The 20,414-nt window shown below is 40.5% G+C and overlaps 1 protein-coding gene across 1 annotated transcript in view; it reads right to left on the bottom strand.

The window, feature by feature from the left end:
* ETV6 (ETS variant transcription factor 6) overlaps positions 1-20,414 on the bottom strand; it is a 396,338-nt gene that overhangs the window by 242,062 nt on the left and 133,862 nt on the right. The gene's annotated exons all lie outside the window — the stretch shown is intronic.

Below are 20,414 nucleotides of genomic sequence, written 5' to 3'. Positions count from 1 at the left end.
CTGGGATCCTGCAGGGGGAGGAATATTTGGTTGGAAAAGCAGTTGAGGGGGGTTAAGGCCGTTGGGGCTGAAGGGTCTAGCCCTGAGCACAAGTGATCTGATCACTCTATTATTTTTATTATTATTTACACTCTCTTAAAGTGTCCACCACAAAAAACTGAGAACATTATCATTATACTTAAATTCTAACCTTGTTAGCACATATTGGGGGTTTAATATGTGGATGTGTAATGTAAAAGGAAATTTGTTATAATTTCTTAATAGAGTAATGTATTAAATATGGTATAAATATGTATATACGCATATATACCCATATATGTTACCTGCACTGGACCAGGACACATTTCCCCGAGTCTCCCCACCCTACAGATTTTTCCTACCCACTTTCCTTCACCTCTTCACATTATCAAATGTGTTGAGACTTGTACACACAATATTTTTGTTCACACATTGATCAGATCATTACGAACGAGGCTAGGGTGGGAAAGAGTGCTGTTGCTGGGATGATGGGAACTGGTGGTTGTGAGCCTCCAGGAACCTGAACAGGTTTTGTCAACTGGTAGTCCTGCCCTCTCTCCAAGAGATCTCTGTCTTGTCCACACCGACTCCTCTGCCTTTGACCACCCCCTTCTCCCCTTTAACAATTTTCTGTATTCTTTTGCTTTTTTTTTTTTTTTTTTTTAAGACGGAGTCTTGCTCTGTCGCCCAGGCTGGAGTGCACTGGTACGATGTCGGCTCACTGGAAGCTCCGCCTCCCGGGTTCACGTCATTCTCCTGCTTCAGCCTCCCGAGTAGCTGGGACTACAGGCGCCTGCCACCGCGCCCGGCTAATTTTTTTTTGTATTTTTAGTAGAGACGGGGTTTCACCGTGGTCTCAATCTCCTGACCTCGTGATCCACCCGCCTCAGCCTCCCAAAGTGCTGGGATTACAGGCGTGAGCCACCGCGCCCGGCCTCTTTTGCTTTTCCTAATTGATGTTGCAGACATTGGTTCAGATGTCCCATTGCTAGGTTATGTCTTCCACATCACTTAGCAATGTGATCCCTGACAACACAGTCACTAAGCTTCCGTAAAATGGGGAGAAATAGTACCTAGCTCATAAGATTATCTTATTAAATAAGAAAATATATACAAATGCCTCCTTAGCAGAGAGCTGCACAATATATGTGCTCAATTCAAGTTGGCTACAATTATTATTTAACCCCAGGACTAAATTAGTTCTCGACTTTTCTTCCTAACTCCTCCTCAACGTCTACAAGTGATTCATAGAAGTAGTAGTTTGAAGTAGAATGTTTGTGGTTCCAAAGCAAAAAACATAGTTGACAACTGTAGCAAAAACTACATTTAGACCAGGGGTTGCCAATCTCTGTAAAGGGCCCAGCTGTAAATGCCTTAGTCTTTGTGGGCCAAGAGCCAAAATTGAGAATGTCAGGTAGATACTTATATAACACGAAGAAAAAAAAGTTCACAGTTTTTTGTCAATTCAAAGTGTAATAATAGCAATTTTAATACAGGTATAATAATGAAAGGCATGGAATTCTTTTGGGGGGAAAGTAACATTTCACTTGGTGTTCAAAGTGTTCTTTCATAAAAATTGACTGCAGATGTTCATCTATTAATGCTGATTTTTTATGAGATTTTATGTACTTCATTTTTGAAATGTCTTTCTACCCAGACAGATACCGCCAAATACTGATACCAACCCATGAGCACATGATTTTACTTGAGTGTATTCATTGCTTAGAAGGCATTTCTAAAATTCTATTAGAATTCTATAAATTCTCTTGATATTTCCCCTTTAGCATGCCATTACATTGCAGATTAATCACTTCCAGTTGAAGGTTAAATGGAAGCTTCTCAGTTGCACAGTTAAGTAAATTTTAAATATGAAAATTTCCTTTGCACTTGCATTGAAATTCAGAAAACACTGTTGGTACTGTAGTTTGAGTTCAGAAAAACATAACTGCTGCAAATTTGTGTTGGAATGGAGATCTTGCTTCTTGTTTTAACTTTTGACAGCATGAGAAGTGTGTAAAACAGCTTGACATTATTTGTGATTCAAACAATGTTAGTTGTGTCAAAATGATTTTACTGCAGTTTAAGTTTTGCATATAAGCTCTATTTTGCCTTGTAGTTTTAGGTTAAATTCATAAAGAAACATTATTGAGTCTGTAGTAAAAGCTTATTTGCAGAGCCATTCAGTGTTCAATAACAGTGGTTGAGGGAAGTTTTTCTCATTCATTCATTTCCATTTGTCGCTTGTTTCTCTGTTCCTTGTTTTCTGAGAACTTTTGGGTAAATTGGATTTTTTTCTTTCATATTTCATTTAAATTACTAGATTGTCTTTTTAGATTTTCTTCTTTATGTTAAATATGGTGGTTGCTTTAGAAATTACAATTTGCGTATGTTATTATCACAGGCTACCTTTAAATAATATTATTCTATTTTATGAATCTGTAAAAAAGTTACAATGTAATTCCATTTATCCCTCTCCCATCCTCTGTATTGTTGTGTTATATTTTACTTCTGTTATAAAATTCATTTTACATTGTATTTTTATGGTATTTAGAAATTTGTAAATATATGCATATAATGAATGTATTAAAGTATGTCTCTTTTTAATTTGCCCAGATATTTATCCTTTCTAGTACTTTTTTATTCCTTTTTGCAGATCTGGTTTTCCATCTGGTATCTTCTCTTTGGCCTCAAGAACTTCACTCAGCATAGCCTGTGTGCTGTTTGTTGGAGAAGTCTCTCAGCTTTTGTCTGCCTCTAAATGTCTTTATTTCATGTTCACTTTTGAAGGGTATTTTTACTGTATGTAAAATTTTATGTTGACATTTTCTTTTCTTTCAGCACTTTAAACATGTCATTCCTCTTCTGACTTCATATTTTGCTAAAAAATCACTTGTAGTACATATTTTGGTGCCCCTGTGTACAGTGTACACTTTTTTCTGTAGCTGCTTTTAAGATCTGCTCTTTAAATTAGGTTTTCAGAATTTTGACTATGATGTACACACAGGAGTGGTTTTCTTTGCATTTATCATTTATTCTCCTTGATGTCAGCTGCAGTTATTGGACCTGTGGGTTGATATCTTTCATTAGTTTTAGAAAATTGTCATTTATTATCTGTTTGAATATTTTTACACCCATTCTGTTTGTTTCCTTTTTTTATTCTTAATACAAGTATTAGACCATATATTATTGTTCCACGTATCTCAAATACTCTGTTTTATTTCCTTGTATTTCCTTTTTTTTTTTTTTTTGAGATCAGCTCAGGCTGGTCTCGAATCCTGTTCTCAAGCAATCCTCCTGTCTTAGCTTTCAAAGTGAGATTACAGTGCTAGCCACCACACCTGGCTTGTTTCAATTTGAACGCTTTCTACTTATTTCTTTCTAAGTTTTCTTCCTCTGATTTTTTCCAATTTACCGTTAAGCCTATGTAATTCATTATTTACTTTCTTGCTCTGTCTCCCAGGCTGGAGTGCAATGGCAGTCTCAGCTCACTGCAAGCTCCACCTCCTGGGTTCACGCCATTCTCCTGCCTCAGCCTCCGTAGTAGCTGGGACTGCCACCATGCCCAACTAATTTTTTAATACTTTTTAGTAGAGACGGGGTTTCACCCTGTTAGCCAGGACCATCTTGATCTCCTGACCTCGTGATCCACCCGCCTTGGCCTCCCAAAGTGCTGGGATTACAGGAGTGTTCCACTGTGCCCGGCCTGATGGTTTCCTTTTTTGACTACAGATCATATTTTCTTTTTTTGTTTTTTGAAATGGAGTCTTGCTCTGTCGCCCAGGCTGGAGTGCAGTGTCGCGATCTCGGCTCACTGCAAGCTCCACCTCCCGGGTTCACACCATTTTCTTGCCTCAGCCTCCCTAGTAGCTGGGACTATAGGTGCCTACAACCACGCCCGGCTAACTTTTTTTTTTTTTTGTATTTTTAGTGGAGATGGGGTTTCACTGCGTTAGCCAGGATGGTCTCGATCTCCTGACCTCATGATCCGCCTGCCTTGGCCTCCCAAAGTGCTGGGATTATAGGCGTGAGCCACCGCACCTGGCCCATATTTTCTTTTTTTATATGTATCTGTGTGTTTCCATATTTTTTGACTGTGTGCTGGACATTTTTATGTAAAAATACAGTAGACAATGAATTAAATTTAAAAATTAAAAATTAAATTTTAAAAATTTCTTCCAAGAAGGAAGTTGGGGCTCAGTTGATATGATCTGGAGTTGGGCTGGGTTTGGGCTTTGATTCAACTTTAGTTTGATTCAATTTACTACAGGCTTCAAATATTTTGAAGGCAGGATTAGAACTTTTCCTATAAGCAAATATTGTCTTAGAGTTGTTATTCTCACCTTTTCTGCCCTGGTTAGTGTCCTCCCTAGCTTCAGGTCTTACGGGAAGATCTTTCTGCTCCTGCTCTCCCCTCCCCACACCAGTCTTTCTTAGCTGACAGCCTGGAGTGCTGGGGATTTTCTTTCAGCTCTCTTGTCCCTCTACAAGTCTTTCTTAGCTGAAACTCCAATGTGTCTCTGAAAGTTTTAATAACTCTTTATTGCCCTTGTTTTTGTGGTCCTACCCCAGGAGTTAGTGAATATCAATGAGAAATAATTGCGAGGTAGTATGGTTTTGCTCTGTGCCTGTGGCTCCTGTGTATTCTAACCTGTCGCATCAGCCACACACTTTAAAATATGTTGAAAGTTAGGCTGCTTTCTCCTTACCATTAATTATGGTGATTCCTCCTCTTTCTACTTCAGTCAGGGATGAGAACTGTGGCTCTTTCCTCTCAATTGAATGATTGTCCCTTTCTGAAGTTTAGTTCACCTATGTTTCTTTGTGCTTTCATATCTCCGATTTTTTAAAACTATAATTATTTAGATTATCTGGTTTGTTTTGGGTGTTAGAGAGTGAATTATGATCTCTTAAGACTTTCTACACACAAACCTGTATGATTAGACAAACCTGTATGTCTAATCTTCATTCTCCAAAAAGAGTCATGGGGAGGGGCAAAGAGTGGGGAAGGATGAACATTTAAGAACATGTGGAAATGCCAGACACGGTGGCTCACGCCTGTAATCCCAGCACTTTGAGAGGCCGAGGTGGGTGGATCATGAGGTCAGGAGTTCAGGACCAGCCTGGCCAAAATGGTGAAACCCTGTCTCTATTAAAAATACAAAAATTAGCCAGGTCTGCTGGTAGATGCCTGTAATCTCAACTACTTGGGAGGCTGAGGCAGAGAATTGCTTGAACCTGGGAGGCGGAGGTTTCAGTGAGCCGAAATCATGCCACTGCACTTCAGACTGGGCAACAGAGCAAGACTGTGTCGCAAAAAAACCAAAAACAAAAAAAACAAACAAAAAAGTGGAAGTGGATGCATTTAATTTGAAAATTTATAGTCGTTATCATATAATGTTATATTTGAAAAAATTAAAGTAATTGCATGTTAAACAATACAAACTACAAAAGCAGATGCTATCGCTATATCTATGCCAGACCAGAAATTCCTCATCCTAATGGGCATGTTTCCTTAAGAAGGGTCTGTCATAACTGGTGAAAAGGGAAAGGAGAGGAGAAGTGTGTATGCTTATCCAAATAAGACATGGAGTTATAAATATTGAGAATTAGTGCCCTAAGCTGTATGTTTAGGGCATACTGTATAATAAAGACTTTATTATACAGTCATCATACAATCAGAGAAGCAGAAGTATGTGTATGTGTGTGTGTGTGTGTGTGTGTGTATTCTGCTTCTTTGATTGCATGCTGACTGACATCATAAAAGAAATATATTTAAGGCAGCCATTTGGGAAGAGAAGATGGATGTAAAGTGGGTGAAACAAATTATAAGCTAGAACTCAAAAGCATGAAGTGGATCTCGTGAGAGTGAACCAAAACCCATATTAATTCTCATTGCCTCTGACCTTGATGGCCTGGGTGTTCCACACGAGCTGGAGTCCTTTGCCACGGAACTAAACACCCACATACCCGGCCCAGGAGTTGCAGAAGCTGAAGAAGGATCATGTTAAAGGTGGAGTAGTTGCAGCCCCAGTCACTGGCTCATCCCCATGAGGTGAGCCAACAGTTAAATGACCATGTGCATGAGCTAAAAAAATGTTTGCTGCTTTATATCTACCCTCCAAATCACTCCAGACTCTCCCTCTGTGGCCCACCATAACTAGAATCATAAAGGGAATTCTGGGAATGTAGTTCAACCTAGCCAAGTTGTCACATTATAAAGTCACTGCATATACTAATCAACTTTCCATCAGCCCACTCTTTGGCAGCTATATTTTTAGAATATTTCACAATTTTTGTCACATCTTTTTCTACCTGACCTTCAAACTACTGTCTTCCATATGTTTTCTCTTTATGGCTTCGCCACCTTTCTTACCAATGCCACCATATTGTTAACCTTTGAATTAATGAACCTCAGAATAAGTTTTGACATATTGATCTCTTCTATGCTTCATATATTGCCTGTTGCCAACTTTTTCTGTTTTATTCACAGATTCTCCTCTATATTTCCAGTTATCTTTCTAGAAGTAACAATTTTCTGGTTTGGATTCTTGCCATGTCCCTTTTTCCACCACCAAATTGTGTAGTTCATTTTCACTATTGAATCTTTCGTCTCTGCTAAAACACTATATTAGGTTTCTCTAGAGAAACAGAATCAATAGGATATAGATGGATGGATAAATAGATAGATACATAAGAGGAGATTTATTATGGGAATTGGTTTGTGCAATTATAGAGATTAAAAAGTCCCAAGATGTGCCATCTGCAAGCTGGGGAACCAGGAAACTGGTGGTATAATTGAGTCTGAGTCCAAGGGCCTGAGAAGGAGAGGAGCCAATGGTGCAACTCCCAGTTCAAGGCTGAAGGTCTGAGCACTAAAAGCTTCAATGTCTGAGGTCAGAAAAAGACAGATGTCCCAGCTCAAGAAGAGGAAGACAGAATTTGCCCTTCCTCCACCCTTTTGTTCTATTAGGGCTCTCAATGGGTTGGATGACGCTTACCCACACCGGTGAAGGCAGTATTTTTACTCGGCCTATTGATTCCAATGCTAATCTCTTCCAGAAACACCCTCACAAACACACTTAAAGTAGTATTTTACCAGCTACTTGGCCATCTTGGCCCAGTCAATTTGACACATAAAATTAACCATCACAATCCTTACTTCATTATTCCAATTTCTATTTTTAGTCCTTGTTCATATTCAAAATTCACACACACACACACACACACACAAACTACGAAACCATTTGTTTTCTGTTAAGTAGTACCTGAAAACTACATCTTTCATGAATTCTTCTCCCATTGCTATAAACAGAAGGTATCCAAAAGATAAGCAGACAGTATGCTGGAGTGGATTTATTGTGTAAGATCCCTTTCGTTAGGACCTGGGAGGGTCTCCTTTAATCAAAGCTTTAAGAAATGCATTGTTGCTGGGCAGGTTGGTGCACATATGTAGTCCCAGTTACTCAGGACACTGAGGTGGAAGGATTGCTTAAACCCATGATTTCAAGGCTGCAGTGAGCTATGATTTTGGCACTGCACTCCGACCTGTGCAACAGAGTTAGGGGCTCATCACTAGAAAGAAAAGAGAGAGAGAGCCAGAGACAGAAAAGAAAGAAAGCAAGAAGAGGGAAAGGAAAGGAGAGAGGAGGGGAGGGGGAGGGAGGGGAGAGGGGAAAAGAGGGAAAGAAAGAAAGGAAGAAAGAGAAAGAGAGAAAGAAAGCATTGCTGAAGCAAACACCAGAATCCTTTTGGAGTTCTATAGTAGCCATTCTCTGTAAGCCATTAATGTTGCCACCATCCCACAATTCACTGGGGATAGTGGGATACTGGAACAGAGGCACCAAGTGACATCACGTAACTATCTTTACTGCTAGGGACAAGAGAAACATGGTTGTAATAATGGACGGCAGAACTAAAGTGATAATCAGAATGGTTTGATCTTTGGTGTTGGCTAATTTATTTTGATATCCCTAGAATTAAGGTCGAAGTGGGGAGATCACTTGAGGTCAGGAGTCTGAGACCAGCCTGGCCAACATGGTGAAACTCCGTCTCTACTAAAAGAAAAAACAAAAAATTAGCCAGGTGTGGTGGCGCGGGCCTGTAATCCCAGCTACTTGGGAAGCTGAGGTGGGAGAATCACTGGAACCTGAGAGTTGGAGGTTGCAGTGAGCCGAGAATGGGCGACTGCACTCCAGTCTGAGAGACAGACCGAGACTCTGTCTCAAAAATAAAATAAAATAAAATGATGGGTTACTAAAGCCTTACTTGATTTATATACACACACAGAAAGTTCTAGGTGTGGAGTAGAAAAGTCTTGAGTTAAATTCCAGAGCAGTCCTGGATCCTCAGCTGATTGATTGCCACACCTGATCTAGTCCATAGACACAGAGCCCCTTGAGTCAAGGGGAAGCAAGGCCTTTTGTGGAAGAATGCTGCTAGAATGCAAAAAATGTATTGTAAATCTTACTATCCTTTCCCAAAGGGATCTGTGGCCACTTATCAGTGTGATTGTACCTTGTGGGAGGGGAAATAAGTAGACTTTGGGAGGACTGCTGCACACTAGCACTGTTCCTAGAAACCCAAAATGTCACTGTGGTGCACCAGTCACAGTAGGGCCTTAAGAGGTCAGGAAATAAGTGGAGGTTTTGGCCTGAGTGCAACTCACTGTGGGTCTGGTGGATACCTGAACCCTAGGATTATTTTCCCAATTCTAAAATGCAGAGGTGGAATTCACATATTCAGCAAATGGCAGATTCCCAAATTGATTCCCCAAATTATGGGCCGTATTAGTCTATTTTCACACTGCTGATAAAGACATACCTGAGATTCGGTAATTTATAAAGAAAAGGAGATTTAATGGACTCACAGTTCCACAGTGTGGCTGGGGAGGCCTCACAATCATGGAAGAAGGTGAAAAGCTTATCTTACATGGCGGCAGACAACAGAGAAAATCAGAACCGAGCAAAAGGGCTTTCCCCTTATAAAACCATCAGGTCTCGTGAGACTTATTCACTACCATGAGAACGGTATGGGGGAGACCCCCCCTAAGATTCAGTTGTCTCCCACTGGGTCCCTCCCACGACATGTGAATTATTGGAGCTACAGTTCAAGATGAGATTTGGGTGGGGACACAGTTAAACCATATTATGGGCAGTAAGGAATTTTATGATAGAAAAGTCCAGGAAGGAGTCCCTAGAACTGTGCCTACCTGCTAAAATAGCAAATCAAAGGCAGCATAGAATTCTTGGAGGGATTGCAGAGAATGTGCTACGATAAAAGGCTTAGAGGATGGATGGTAAATATTATAACTGCTTTTAATTGTTACGGCCAGCACTACCCCTCCACTGTCCTATTTTGAGCCTTTATCAACCCTGAAGCCCTCTGTTATAATCTAGTCTGAAAAGACATTGATTGCCTCTCAATTCCACAAGTTATTCTACTCAATTATGGTGATGCTACACTGTTGACTGGACTGGATAAGCGAGAAGTAGCAAATAGCCAGAGGACGAGAAATCAACTTCACCAAAGTTTAGGAGCCCTCCACTTCAGTGACTGCCCCCTCTGATCTGGGACATGGTCAAGATACCTCTTCAAAAGTGAAGAACAAGTTGCTGCATCTAGCCCTACCCCAAAGAAAAAAGCACAACTGCTAGTGGACTTCCAGTTTGCAGTGGGGTCTAACACAAGGGAAGGCTCTTCAACAGGTCCACGCTGCGTGCCAGCTCCTCTGCCCCCAGAGCCCTTTGATACAGAAGATCCACTGATACTTGAAATGTCTCTGACAGATTGGGAGACTGTGTGGGCCCTTGGCTGGACCCTATCTGTGAGTTATAGTATAGACCTTCAGGACTGGGAAGCAAAGCTATGCGCCATCTTCTAAAGATTAACTTTCTCTTTTTAACAAATAGCTTCTGATTTGCTACTGAACCCTAGAAAAGACTGAATGCTTGACTTTGGACTATCAAGTTGTTATGCAATATGAACTCCCCATTATGAACTTGATGTTGTTTGACTCACTAAGCCATAGGTTGGGCATCCACAGCAGCACTCCAATATAAGTAGAAATAATATATCCAAGATTGGGCTTATGTAGATCCCAAAGGCATAAGTAAGCTGCATGTGTAACTGGCTCAGATTCCTATGGCTCTTATTCATATTAAATTGGCTTCTCTCTCTCAGTCCACACCCATGGCCTCATGGGAAGTTCTCTATGTCCACTTTACTAAGGAAGAGAAAATTCAGGCCTGATTACAGATGGTTTTTCAAGGCATGCGGGCACCACCTAAAAGTGGACAGCTGCAGCACTGCAGGCCCTCAAGGGGCGCCCTAAGGTACAGTGCTTAAGGGAAATCCTTCCAATGGGCAAAACTGAATATGGATTTGTTTTTTCTGCCTGCAATGCTCCTGGAGAAACAATCCTTTCCGAACTTGCAAAATGCCGTATTCACCCTCATAGTATTCCACACCACATTGCTTCTGACCAGGAAACTAATCTTATGCCAAGTAAATTACAGCAATGGGCTAGAACTCATAAAGTCCACTGGGCTTGTCATGTTCCTCATCATTTTTAGGTAGTTCGTTGATAGGATAGTAGATGGCCCTTTGGAGACTCAGCTGTGGTATCAGCTGGAGGGCAACACGTTGCAGGGCTACAGTAGTGTCTTCCAGGATGCAATTTTTTTTTTTTTTTTTTTTTTTAGTAGGGAGTTTCGCTCTTGTTGTCAGGCTGAAGTGCAATGGGGTGATCTCGGCTCACTGCAACCTCCACCTCCTGGATTCAAGCGATTCTCCTGACTCAGCCTCCCAAGTAGCCGGGATTACAGGTACGCACCACCACACCCATCTAGTTTTGTATTTTTAGTAGAGATGGGGTTTCACCATGTTGGTCAGGCTGGTCTCAAACTCCTGACCTCAGGTGATCCACCCGCCTCGGCCTCCCAAAGTGCTGGGATTACAGGCATGAGCCACTGCACCTGTCCCAGGATGCAATTTGTTGCACTGAGCACGCAATAACTGTGTGGTGCTTATTTTCCCCCTCAGGTCAGAGAATTAAAGGGAGAAAATGCGATTGGCTCCTCTTATTACTAACTTTAATGGCCTGCTAGCAAAAATTGGGTTTTCCATCCTCCCAACTTTGTTATCTGCTGTTTTAGAGGTTTTAGTTCCCAAAGGAAGAGTGCCTGTACTGGGAACACAACAGCAGTTCTATCAAACCAGAATCTGAGACTGTAATGGGGCCATTTTGAGCTCCTTATGCCACTGAACCTACTGGCAAAAAAAAAAACAAAAAAACAAAAAAACGGGCCGGGCACGTGGCTCACGCCTGTAATCCCAGCACTTTGGGAGGCCAAGGCGGGCGGATCACAAAGTCAGGAGATCGAGACCATCCTGTCTAACATGGGGAAACCCCGTCTCTACTAAAAATGCAAAAACAAAAAACAAAACAAAACAAAACAGAACATTAGCCGGGCATGGTGGTGGGCACCTGTAGTCCCAGCTACTCGGGAGGCTGAGGCAGGAGAATGGCGTGAACCCGGGAGGCGGAGCTTGCAGTGAGTCAAGATTGTGCCACTGCACTCCAGCCTGGGCAACACAGCGAGATTCTGTCTCAAAAAAAAAAAAAAAAAAAAAGCAAGGGGAAGGTGCGGCTTACTCTCCTAGCTAGCATAATTTATTCTGATCCTTAAGGGAAAATTGGGTTGCTACTACATGATGGGAGCAGAGAGGAGTATCATTAGAATTGAACAGGTCCTTTGGGGGCACCTCTTTATACTACTTTGATGAAAAGTTGATAGAAAACTGCAACACCCAATACAGCAGGACTGTAAATGTTACAGACCCTTCAGGAATGAAGGTTTGGGTCATCCTCCAGGAAATCTGGGGTGCCTGTTGAGAGCAGAGAATGCTGAGTGGATAGTGGGAAAAGGAAACTCTAAATACCAGCTATGACCATGTGACCAATTTGCAGAAATGAGTTTGGTAGTAGTTATGAGTGTATTTTTTCTTTGATATGAATTTATTTAAATACGTATGTTTAAACACACACCACCTTTGTTCATCTTTTCTTTTTTCTCTCATTCTGCTATCTAACATAACGTATTAACTTTATCCATTAGTATTTAAGTTACAGCATACCAAAGGGGGAATGAGAGTGGGCTAAAAGATAAATCGACATCATCCAAAGATGGATCTCATTTGTGTATCCTTTAGGGCAGCGGTTCCAACCTTTTTGGCACCAGTGACCAGTTTTGCAGAAGACAATTTTTCTACAGACCAGGGGGTGGGGGTGATAGTTTTAGGATGATTCAAGCGCATTACATTTATTGTGCACTTAATATCTATCATTATTACATTGTAGTATATAATGAAATAATTATACAACTCAGCATAATGTAGAATCAATGGGAGCCCTGAGCTTGTTTTCTTGCAACTAGACAGTCCCATCTGGAGGTGATGGGAGACAGTGACAGATCATCAGGCATTAGATTTTCGTAATGAACATGCAACCTAGAGCCCTTGCATATGCAGTTCACAATAGGGTTCATGCTCCTGTGAGAGTCTAATGCCATGGCTGATCTGACAGTAGGCAGAGCTCAAGCAATAATGCTAGCTTGCCCACTGCTCACCTCCTGCTGTGCAGCCCGGTCCCTAACAGGCCATGGTCCAGTACTGGTCCATGGCATGGGGGTTAGGGGTCCCTGCTGTAGGAGACTGGATCAATATCTTTTTAGGTATATGAAGGCCTGTTCCATCTTAAGTGGAAACATACTTTTGCTATTATCTTTATCTGGAAGTGGTTAAAAGAGGCTATATAGTTACCAAATTGAAAAAGAGGGACTACACTGAATTGCTATGACATTTTCCAAAATTCCCTTTCTCTTGTGATTCTGAATGAGAGTTGGCCAAAAGAGGAGCCTGCATGAAATCTGGAAGGCAGACGTAGAGTTGTAGCTTTCGGAAGTTTCTGGCAGTTGGATGTAGTGATGGATGCAGAGGTCCCCATTGGAACCAAGCTTGTCCTCACTCTCCTTAAATTTCATGTTCAGCCGTCAGAGGCAATAGTTTTCCATAGATCTCTCTAAAAGCTGCCTTTCTGTAGTCCCATTTGGGCAGCTGGATATGACTGGCCTCTTGGGTTTCCTTGCATGTTTCAACTTGTCACCTTGTGCCAATATTTTCAGGTGATTCATTACTGACTGCTCAGTGGTATGGTTCATGTAGGAAAGGCATGATAAATCCTTGATTTTTCTCTCTTTATTTAAATAGTTCCCTATCAACTTCCCAAGGTGATCAACTAGCTTTTCCCCCAAACATCTAAACTCATGAATTGAAACATATTTGATCTGTTTTCAATGTGTTGCAATTAATGCCCTTATTAGTGTTCTAATTGGCCATCCTTAGCCACCTCTCAAGTTTTAATATATAATAGTTTTGTTATTTGGTATATAGTATTCTTAAATTTCCATCATTATTTCTCCTTTCACCCATGCATTATTTAAAAATATAGTTTCCTTTTAAATTTTCAAGAGTGTGGGATTATTTATTTTTTATTGGCTCCATATTTTGTTGCATTATGTTTCAAAGATTGTTGTTGTTTGATGCCGATATTTTGAACATTGCTAAAGTACCTTACGGCCATGTACAGAGGTCAACAAATTCTTCTGTAAAGGGCCAGATAGTAAGTATTTTAAGCTTTGTAAGTTTCATTCATTTTTTTCACTGTACTAATTTTTTACTTTACATAATTTGATACCATTAATACTATCTTATTAGACGCATGTTTAGAATTTTTATATCTTCTTGGTGAACTGAGCATTTAAAAATTGTTATGAGTGTCCCTTTTTATACCTAATAATTTTTTAGTCTGAATTTTTATATGTTTCTGATAAAAATACAGCCACATTGGCTTTCTTTTAGTTATATCTGCTTATTACATCCTTTTCTTGTCTTCTAAACTTCAAGCTTTATTTTTTCTAACATTTAGGTGGGTCTCTTCTGAACATATAAGTAGATGTTAAAGATCTATTATGACATTACTTGCTTTTTGAGTGTTGTGATTATAGATTTATTTGGATTTGTTTATACTGCATCACTTTAAAATTTCTATTTTTCTCACTTTTGCTGTTTCTCTTTTATCCTTTTATGGAAGAGACAGTAATGATCAGCAAATATTTCTTGTCTGCCCTACATGACACCTGCATTTAGAGGAGGCAACATGAATTATCCTGGGCAATAGGAATGAAAGTGACATGTGTCACTTCTGGTCCAAGGTTGAGTTTGAATTTGGGGTCTCCATGTATTCTTTTATCCTGTTGCAACAACTTACAACATGCTGAATGGAAAAGCGTCTATCAATCAAGCCCTTCAATGACTATGTGCAGCAGAGTCTCCTACCAGCCTGCACTGGTATGCGGCAAGAGTGAGAAATAAATTTTCTGTGATGTTGGTGAGTACTGAAGTTAATTTATCACCACGGCATAATGTAGCCTATTGTGACTAATATGTTATCTAGAAATCTTTGGAATGACTGGTTTTTAAAGTCTTCTTTCCCCTTTTTTTCCTTGATTTGGAATGTATTTGGTCTATTTCTATTTACTCTGTGGTTAGTGTGGGCAGAAGGAGGGGTAGGTGGGAGATTTCCATTACTGCTTGTAAGCCCAACATGGAATTTTTTTTTTTTTTTTTTTTTTTTGAGACGAGATCTCGCTCTGTCACCCAGGCTGGAGTGCAGTGGCGCGATCTCGGCTCACTGCAAGCTCTGCCTCCCGGGTTCACGCCATTCTCCTGCCTCAGCCTCCCGAGTAGCTGGGACCACAGACACCCGCCACCACGCCTGGCTAATTTTTTTTGTATTTTTAGTAGAGACGGGGTTTCACCGTGTTAGCCAGGATGGTCTCGATCTCCTGACCTCGTGATTCGCCTGCCTCGGCCTCCCAAAGTGCTGGGATTACAGGCGTGAGCCACCGCGCCCGGCCCCCAACATGGAATTAAAAGTAGGTTTTATTCAGTATCTAATTGTTTTTATTTGTATTATTGTGCCCTTCAGAGTGGTACACCATGCTACTGAAAGTGGAATCCCTTTTCCTTTTTCTTGCAGATAACACACATACCACCCACCATCAGTCTCCTTTCACGTATGAGACAGGTTCCTAGTGCCTAAGCCAAAATTGTATGGCCACATGTGCTCCTGATTTCGGATATTTGGATTTAGAAAGGCCATATAGTACACTTCCAAGTCAAACACTCAAATAGTTCAGCAGCCAAATGTGTGAAGAGGATAAATACAAATAATTAAGTATCCTCCAGTAGTTTACATCAGGTTCTGCCACTCAAATGGTTATGAAAAAAACTTGTTTTTAATATTTTTTTGGGATTGCAGATATGGGATTCTTGACCTGTATTTCTTTAAATAAGCTACAAAATAATTTATTCACTTATTGATTTGTAAATTGCATTCCAGTCCTAAGGATGAATTCTCATCACTTTAGTGGAAATCTGTGTTTTCCAAGGCTCTTTAGCAGCAGTTAATTTCATATTAGTTTTTACTAACACTATCAGGGTCCCCACAGAGAGGTTATTTCCTCATGACCTCATTCCTGCATCATATTTATTGATTATAAAATTTAATTTTGGGGACTGGCATGGTGGCTCACACCTCTAATTTCAGCATTCTGGGAGGTGGAGGTGGGAGGGTTGCTTGAGGCCAGGAGTTGGAGACCAACCTGGGCAACGTAGCGAGACCCCATTTCTACAAAAAATTTAAAAAATTAGCTGGGGTTGGTGATGCACACCTGTAGTCCCACCTACTTGGGGGGCTGAAGTGGGAGGATCACTTGAGGCGAGGAGTTCAAGGTTGCAGTAAGCTATGATTGCACCACTGCACTTCAGCTCGGGTGACAGAGTGAGACCCTGTCTCTTAAAAAAATTAATTTTGAATATAAAATTTAAAGGATATTTATTATGTTAATATGTTTTCATAACAGATTGACTAGAAAAGTAAAAAGATCTGGAAGCTATAGCATATGAAGAAAATTTGGAGAAACCAAATATGCTATAGAGTAGAATGTCATGGTGAATGCCAAGTATAGTATAGACTTTTCAAATTATGTAACTTGAGAGGCTTCTTATTCTAATCTTCTATCCAATAAGAATCTCACCCTAAAGACCTCTCAGTAAATAATCACTGCTCTCTCCTGGAACACCTGAGCTCACTACTTTTTAAGGCAAACCTCCACAATGTTTCCATTGCAAAATTAATAGCTAGGTAGTTTTTCCTTATGTACCCTTCACACCAATCCCTCTAGGACACATGCATACATCTTTTCTCCAGGTTAAATATACTCAGTTCTCTGAAAATATACAAGGGTGGAAATGTTCAAATCTGCAAATTTCAGAACTAATACCCCAAAGTGGACATGATAAAGTGACAGACTAGCACTCACTCTAAGAAAGAATTTTTCTGTTTTTTTTTTGTTGTTGTTGTTGTTTTGTTTTTTGAGACGGAGTTTCGCTCTTGTTGCCCAGGCTGGAGTGCAGTGGCGCAATATTGGCCCACAGCAACTTCCACCTCTCAAGTTCAAGTGATTCACCTGTTCAGCCTCCCGAGTAGCTGGGATTACAAGCATGCGCCACCACGCCCAGATAAATTTTTTTTTAAATTTTTTTAGTAGAGATGGGGTTTCTCCATGTTGGTCATGCTGGTCTCAAACTCCCAACCTCAGGTGATCCGCCCGCCTTGGCCTAACAAAGTGCTGGAATTACAGAGATGAGCCACTGTGCCCGGCCAAGAAAGGATTTTTCTAAGTTGAGCTTTTCAATAAAGCATGTGCCTTTCTAGACCTGGGAACATCTCACTATTGGTAACAAAACAGAGTGGGGAACCATTTGATCTGAAGAAGACATTTCTGCTATAGGATAAAGATACAGCTTTCTGACTTGTAAGTTCCTCCGCACTTCCCAAGTTGTACAATTATTTGATTCCAAATGGTTGGGAAATGATGAAACAAAACTTCTTTTCTAGTCTTCTTCCTTCCTCCCTTAATGAATAATTAACCTCATATTAAATTATCCTTCCTATGAAAGGATCTGAGTTTGTTATACCGAGGTTTCTTTCTTTCTTTTTTTTAGAAGTGAATACATTACTAGCTTCCTAGTCAGTTTGAACTTAAAAGGCAATTTTTACAAAATTCCCAGCAGAGGTGCCAAATATTGATTCAGTGGTTGCCAGACCAAATGTGTGTCTTGTGGTAATCTGTAGTAAAGTATATTTTAGAAGTCAAACTAGACTTTAAAAAGCTTTTAAAAAATATTTTGGATTGGCCTAGGTGTGATTGTATGATTGTTACTGAGAATGATTCTTGTGAGACAATATTGCTTTGTTGTCAGAAATACTGTTACCAAAGGCACATATAATATAGCATATTTGAAATTACATAGAAAGGCATCACAAAGGGCAACAGTCTACCACCACACACAAATCTCATTGGGCACAAAATAAAATACTGTAGAAGTCTTATATGACATGATCTGAACTGGGTATAGTCAACAATCGATTAATAGAAAAATTCACTAAAATAATACACACACATATCTTGAACATTGTGTTTTACCTTAAAACATCTAAATATATGTTTTTTAATGTAGGGCCAAAGCTTTTTGAAAAGATATATTTTATTTTATTATTTTTAGCATGGGTCTGCTGATTATAGTGACACATCTTTTTTTTCATAAACTACATCCATAATTCATGGTCTATGACTTCTAAGCTTGAGTTTCTTTAAAGTGAATCAAGGACTTCAAAACGCACGTAAAGCAATTAGAGCACAGAATCTTAGGCATTGCATTTTTCTTTTGCCAATCTTTTATAGCTGCCTCCCCACAACTAAATCAACAGCTATTTCTACTACTTACCCTTTTTCAATCTTTGCAACGTGTTGAAATTAGTTTTCAAAGAAACCATGACACTGTCTTTTTACACAATTTTGTCAGTTCATTCATTAATTTGGATAATTAAAATAACAAGTACAATGAGCAGACACCATTCTGGGAACACATAAGGATGCTTGGTGTATACACCATTCTGGGAACACGTAAGGATGCTTGGTGTATACATAAAGCATAACTGGAGGGAGTGGAGGTGCCCGGGGCATACTAGGAGCAGCCTACCAACAGCTGGCTTGGGTGTGCCACAGACACATGCCGCTGTGTTTTACAGAGGACATGAAAAGCATGGCTCGGTCTAGACAGTATGTTAAGAGGAGTTGTTTTTTGTTTTTGTTTCTTAAGAGCACTACTATAGTGTCCCAAAACACAACACAGGGGTTATGCCATGGTTGCAGCTAGCCCATAGAGTACCTCTGTGTGAGTTAGAAATAAGTAACCCACAAGCTCAGGGTTTGGTGAGGGAAGCATGGGCTAGATTTCAGCCTTCATTAGTCCACTTGGCAGGGCGCCACTTAAGCCAGTTCTTTTGTGTAGGGCACCACTCAAAGAACTGACACAGCAGCCCTGGCTCCTGGGACAGCAGATGGATTATGATTAGGGGAAGGAGAGAGAAGCTGATCTGTATTCATGCATGAAAAGATGGGGCACAGAAGCAGGAAGGAGGCAGGAGAGCTGAACTGTAGGGCAGGAAGGCTTCACTCCTGGAAGAAACTCCACACAGGTTTCATGACAACAAATACAGACCATCTTGCCTAGCCACCTGGCAGATTGTCCTTGCTGGGGGAGAAAGTTCCTTAGCAAAGCAGCCAGTGTATTCTGTATTAATTTTTACCACAATTTCCTGGACTGTGTCCTTTACCATCTCCTCTACAACTACTATTCCCAACCCTACGCCAAGAAGGTCACTCAGTCTACTTTAAGAACTCTTACTGTCTTGGAGGCTTTTCTGCTCCTTCCAACAATTTCCCTACCTATTAAGAGATATCTGGAGCTCCTTTAATAGATAGACAGGATCTTTCCTTTTAGAATTCATTATTAAAAACAAAATGAAAATGCTTGATTGAAAGAGCATTGTGAAGTTTATTCATATACAAGTGTAAGCAGTCAATGAATTAACCAACACACATGACTGACAAGGAAAATAAATTAAAGAGCAGGTATCTGAAGGTGAAGGGAGAAGGCCAGAAACAGGATGGTATAGAAGTCAAACTAGGCCTGGTGCGGTGGCTCACACCTGTAATCCCAGCACTTTGGGAGGCCGAGGCGGGCAGATCACGAGGTCAGGAGATCAAGACCATCCTGGCTAACACAGTGAAACCCCGTCTCTACTAAAAATACAAAAAATTAGCCAGGCGCGGTGGCGGGGGCCCGTGGTCCCAGCTACTCGGGAGGCTGAGGCAGGAGAATGGCTTGAACCCAGGAGGCAGAGCTTGCAGTGAGCAGAGATCACACCACCGCACTCCAGCCTGGGCGACAGAGCGAGACTCTGTCTCAAAAAAAAAAAGAAGTCATACTAGATGTGGCTGGGTGCAGTGGCTCATGCCTGTAATCTCAGCATTTTGAAAGTCCAAAGCTGGTGGATCGCTTGAGCTCAGGAGTTCAAGAACAGCCTGGATAACATGGCAAGACCCCATCTCTACAAAGAATAAAAAAATAGCCAGGCATGGTGGCACGCACCTATAGTCCCAGCTACTTGAGAGGCTGAGATGGGAGGATTGCTTGAGCCTAGGAGGTGGAGGCTTCAGTGAGCTGTGATTGCACCACTGCACTCCAGCCTGGGCAACAGAATGAGACCCTGTCTCAAAAACAAAGAAAGAAATAAATCAAACTAAAACCTCTCAGTTTTAGATCCTATTATCTTCAACTCAGCCTGGACAGAGAGAAGTTGATTTCTTTTGTTTTATAGTTTTAGGCCCTATGATACCACTAAAACTTCAATGAGCCTAGAAGATTTTTTTTTAAACATTTGCAATGTTAATACAAAGCAGCTAATTATAAAGTAGTTCATTAACTAATCTATATGTGTATTTTAAAAAAACTGTAGAACTTTGAACACTGAAAGTTCCACTTCCCTTGGCTGTCCGCACACTGAGCCAGTCTTGGTATGTACATTCCTCGTATGGAAATTACTCCCACTGCGTATGTGACCATCCTTGTCTTAGCACTTGTAGTCTTTAGCTTTATTTCACAACTCAGGTCATTTCAGGGTTGGAATACTCCTTGTATGTGTACACGCCATTCTCACATCTCGTAAAATTCAATGGTAAACATTTGTACCATTCCAAAAATAATTATGTCATTCTTTTGAATATCTTTTAAAAATTTACTATGCCAAATACTAGGGCCACTCAGCTTATAATTTTCCTCCTTAGCTTACAATTAAATTTGTGTGTTTATAGCTATTAGGGACCTAGAGATCATCTGTCCAGTGGCTTGCTCAGTGGTTCTCAAGC

This window comes from Pan paniscus, chromosome 10, assembly GCF_029289425.2.
Source record: "Pan paniscus chromosome 10, NHGRI_mPanPan1-v2.0_pri, whole genome shotgun sequence".
Classification (NCBI taxonomy): Eukaryota; Metazoa; Chordata; class Mammalia; order Primates; family Hominidae; genus Pan; species Pan paniscus.
Note: the sequence above shows the minus strand (reverse complement) of the source record. Positions and strands in the feature narration are given on the sequence as shown.